General features: G+C 43.1%; 1 pseudogene; it reads right to left on the minus strand.

Annotated features, from left to right (window-relative positions):
- Nucleotides 1-4192: 4192 nt before the first annotated feature.
- Nucleotides 4193-4311, minus strand: LOC112472465 (annotated as a pseudogene).
- Between the last annotated feature and the right edge of the window lie 823 nt (nucleotides 4312-5134).

Consider the following 5134-nt stretch of genomic DNA (forward strand, 5'->3'; position numbering starts at 1 on the left):
GGATATTTAGGTCCCCTACTATGATAGTGTTTTGGTCTGCTTCTCCCTTTAGTTCTGTTAGTAATTGCTTTACATATTTCAGGGCTCCCTGATTGGGAGCATAGTTATTAATAAGTGTTATGTCTTCTTGGTGCATGATTCTCTTTATCATTATGAAGAGTCCCTCAGTATCTTTCTTTACCATTTTTATTTTGAAGTCTATTTTATCTGATATTAGTACTGCTACTCTGCTTTTCTCCGAATGCCATTTGCTTGAATATCATTTTCCACCCTTTCACTTTGAGTCTATATTTGTCTTTGGAGCTGAGATGTGTCTCCTGGAGGCAGCATATGGTTGGGTTTTGTTTTTTGATTCATTCTGCAACTCTGTGCCTTTTTATTTGTGAGTTCAGTCCATTTACATTTAAGGTGATTATTGAAATCTGAGGTCTTCTAATAGCCATTTTATCTTTTGCTTTCTGGTAGTTTGGTGTTTCCATTGCTTTCTTGTCTTTGTGTTTCCGTTTTCTTTATTTTGGTTGGCTTTTGTGGGTTTTCTCTCTGGTCCTTCTTGTTTTATGTTATATATTTCAGTTCTGAATCTTTGGTGTGTGGTTACCATTACGAATATGTAAAGGATAGTTACATATATAAAGTCGACCCTTTTCTTCTGCACATGCCTTATCTCCTTTCCCCTTTGCGAATCTGGGTCTTTGAATCCTCCCCTTTTCAGTCATTGTTGTCTCAATTTGTCCCTCTATATGCTGAATGTTCATTACTATCTTGCCATAGCAAATCTCTTTTTATTTTAAGCTTATAATGCCCTGTTCATTTTATCAGAATAAAATGAACGTACATTTATGTGTTACGTACATTTTATCAGAATAAAAAATAATTGGAAAAAAACCTGCTGGCTAAAATTGTTATTGCCAAACAAGACACATATATGGGCTAGATTCAGACCAAAGGCCACCAGTTTGCCACCTCTGGTTTAACATTTCATTGTTTTCTGGTTGTTTCATGTGTTCATGTGACCAGAGGGGACTGCCTCTAGTTGTAGAAGCTCTGTAGTAAGAGAAAGCTCAGCATTTGAAGCACTGAAAGGACTTTTCCCCGACTAGAATGTAGAGACGGATGTCAGGAGAGACGACGCGGACAGGCTGGGCGAGTCAGGAGAGTGGGCCTCATCGCCACACCTAGAAGCTTCATTACAGCCATAATGGAAAAGCCAAGAAGGCTTTGAAGCTGAGACTGACAAAATCGGATTTGATTTTGAGATAAATCATGAAAACTAGAGCCTGAAACAGCCTGGCTGACAGACTAGGAGAAAGCTAACCGCCCCTCAGCAATAGCTCTCCAGGGCGTGTGTGTGTGTGTGTGTGTGTGTGTGTGTGTGTGTGTGTGTGTGTGTGAGTGTGTGTAATGAGGGGGCTGACACCCGAGGGAGAACTGCTGGAACTCGGGGGCTTCAACAAGAGGGGTGATGACTTTAACATGCATCCCATTGCTGCGTGTGTATGTGTGTGTACAGTTGGAGTAATTCCGAGGTGGATCTTGGCAAGCTGACCGTCCACAGGTTCAAGCTGTTTCCTTTCTTTACACCGTCACTGACTAGTTCCAGACCAAGGTCACTGGATGGAGGAAGTGCTGAGGTACAGCTATCAAATAACCTTCGCCTCCTTGCGGGCCTGGAGGAAATACTGAGAGCTCCAGCTTTAAACTGATCCTGGGCAGTCCGGAGCCCTCAGTAACCACGGCAACCCCTAGAGGCTGCTGCAACCTCAGTAACGAGGAGGTCTGTGCCCAGCGAACTTGCTGTCTCCTCAGATGCAGAAGTAGCTGAGCCTTGGTGATGGTAGGACGTGACCACAGACAGTATACCCATGCATGGAATTATGCTGACAAGGTCTGAAGGGGGAAAGGCCCACTCCGTTAACACCCTCCCCTGAAGAAGAAAAAGAAATTATATGAACAAAAGACAATACTTCTTCCAGCGGCCAGTAGTATTTGAATGTTTATTAAGTGTATTTCTCTGTTTGTTCAAAGGTAGTTCTTCAACACCAAGACTCGAATATCTCAGAAATAACTAACCAGCCACAATGAGTGATGCCTTATGAAGCCTGGAAAATTCTATGGGCAGAAGGACAACATTGAAGGGGCAGTTTGGGGAGGGGTGGAGTGAGTGGGTGGGGACTCTTGGCTTTGGAGGTCTGGTTATTAAGAACTAGATGACTACTGGACTGCTGGTCCCAGGGATTTTTGTACTTGGTGATGGAGATTTAATTCACTCCCAGTCTTGACCATTGGTAGATATACTAGGATGCCTCTCCTTGGATTGTCATGGTCAAATCAATCCACACTTCTGAGTATGAACGGTGATGCTTCCCCAGCGGCCCAGAGTTCTTTGTTGTCCCCATTGGCCTCTGGGTCCTCTATTCTCTCTCTGCTCTAGATCTCATCTTCACACTTCCTCTACCTGTGCACAATAGAGATTCTGCTTAGTGTTTCCTCTAGCAACCAATAGCAGCCGCTAGAAACACCTGTAGCATCAGGACAGGTCCCCCAGCCCCTGCTTCCAACCAGACTACCACTCCTATACTCCAAGATGGACTTTAGGCCTCAGTGCAAGAGATGGCCATGATCCCTGTACAATGTAGGGGCAGCCATGGTGTGGGTTTCCCGTAGAAGTGTTGGTAGAACTGAGAGAGGCCTCCCAGAGGTACACTGAGAACAAAAAGGCTAGATGAGATGGAGACCAGTTAAGAATCCCCCAGTCAAGTGAGTTTCCCCTTATTTGGGAAAGAAGGGTTTCTACCTTTCTCAAGCCCCACATTCTATGTATTTTGCTCTTACCCTATTCTCAAATCACCCAATCTCTGAGTTCAGCCGGACCCCACATTACCCCTACCCACTGTCCGGGCTCAAAGCATTCATTGCGCACTAAGCCAAACTGGACCACTTGCTGCAGCCTTAACCTATTCCACACATTCTTGCCTCCAAGATGTACATTTAATGGAAGCCTATCAGGAGACGTTTGATGTAACCATTTTAAAACGTTCTCCACATAATTGTTCATAACACTGCTTTATCTTAAAAATTAAAAGCAGTCCTAAGTGAAAGGGAACAAATGAGGGATCAGGTGAGGGTTTATATTGAAAGATGGGTGTGATATCTGTTGAACACCTTATTCGGTAACAACAACAATAAAAAAAACCTAAATATTTAATAGTTTTTTTTCCCCAGCTACCTGAAAATATCCTATACACAAAAATAGCCTCTTCAAGATCACCATGTCAACATGTCACAAGTTTGTTCATATGGTTTCTTCCATCTTCCCACTCCCCGTGTCAGTTAGGAATGCCTTATAATGTGATTAATGGCTACTAACAGGAGCCTAAGCAAGACAGACATTTATAACCTCTCATCACAAGAAGTCCAAAGGCAGGTGATTCCTGGCATTGGTTCAGCGGCTCAGTAGACCTAACAAGGACCCAGCTTTTTTCACTTTCTGCTACCATCCTTAGCATGTTGGCTGTTAGTGCTCACTCTTGTCACCTCGTGGTTACGAGATGGCTGCCACAGTTCCAGGCATCATATTCTCATACGAGGCAGGAAAAACGAGAAAAGGGCAATAATTAAGATGCTGTTAAAACTGTCCTGGGAAGAACAGAACCAGAACCAATGTAGTGGCAGTTAAGATGGAAAGATGACAAATTTGAGATGTATTTAGAAGGTGGAACTAATGTGACACCCTGGCAACGATGAGGAAGGTGGCTCTGAGGTTTCTAGCTTGGGCGACTTGGTAGGTGATGATGACTTTAATGGAAATAAAGAGTACAGAAAGAACAGATCTGGTGCAAGTAGAATACAGTGACCTTGGTTTTTTTAGTTTGAGGTTCTGTAGGGACATTCATGTACAGATATTTCATAGGCAACAAAATTGGATCTATAGCTCAGAGAAGTAGGTACTAACTGTAATCGAGATATTTGTCACACAGGTGATAGCTGAAACCATGGAGAGTGAGTATAAAGAAGGTGAAATGGAGATAATGGAGCCACAGAATGCTGAAGTGTGATGGAGAAGTAAAAGGAGCCCCAGGAGCCTGATGTTAAGGAACCCCCCCTAAAGGAGGAGAGAGTTTCAAAGAGCAGAGAGAGATCTGCAGTGTCGATTGAGCTATTCTTTTTTTTTTAATTTATTTTTTATTTTTTACACCTACAATGCCTGGTATTCCTAGGTGGTCTCTCATCCAAGTACTAACCAGGCCCGACCCTGCTCAGCTTCCGAGATCAGATGAGATCGGGCCCAGCGAAGGTAGCATGGCTGTAGGCAATTAATCTAGAAATCAAGTAAGACTAGGTCTGTGAAATATATGGTTTTGGCAGTTAGGTAATCGATGACCTTATTCAAAACAGGTTATGTGAAGGAGGCACTTATTCTACTTTACAGTGGTTTGAGTCTTAGGAAGTGGAGATTACTCCTGCAGGAAATGTGTTATGAGGTATGATCATGATCCATTCCGGTCCAGTAGTTATAAGGCTGGTCTTATTGGGGGCCTTGTAGAAGAGATTTTCCTCTCCTTAAAAGGCAAGAAGTGAGTGAGGAGAGCCTACAACTCCTGCTGTGTTTGTGTGAAGATGTGATGGCTGGATCTGTGGCAGCCATTCTCTGGCTAGAAAGGGAGACATTGTTGATGCATGGAGACTAGCAGAGCAGGAGAGGGTGAGCTTGGTTCTTGGTCTTCACTGACCTGATGAACTATTCCTATAGCCTCCTACCTCCAAACTCCTTTTTAGGTGAGAAAAATAAATCCCTGTTGTTTAAGCCACTTTTATTCTGCTTGTAACTGGTATGTTGAGCACACTGCTCATGAGATGAGATAAAAATAAACTCTATTGTTGTTTCCCACCATCCCTGGAAACTCTTCAGTGGGGATAATATCTCTTTACTCCTGGGTGATAACTCTGGCAGGCCCATGAATTTAATCCTCACTCTTAGGCAAAAGAAAGTCATTTTCAATAGCAAATATAGTTGCAATTCTGGAATCAAAATGGTCCAAGATTAATAAAAAACCAAACCTAATTTTGCATCAGATCACCTCTCCACCATCAGGCCAGTGACAGGCTCAAAGCCTAAGGTGAAAAGGGCACATGA

The sequence above is a fragment of the Pteropus alecto genome, unplaced genomic scaffold, assembly GCF_000325575.1.
Source record: "Pteropus alecto unplaced genomic scaffold, ASM32557v1 scaffold76, whole genome shotgun sequence".
In the NCBI taxonomy this organism is placed as follows: Eukaryota; Metazoa; Chordata; class Mammalia; order Chiroptera; family Pteropodidae; genus Pteropus; species Pteropus alecto.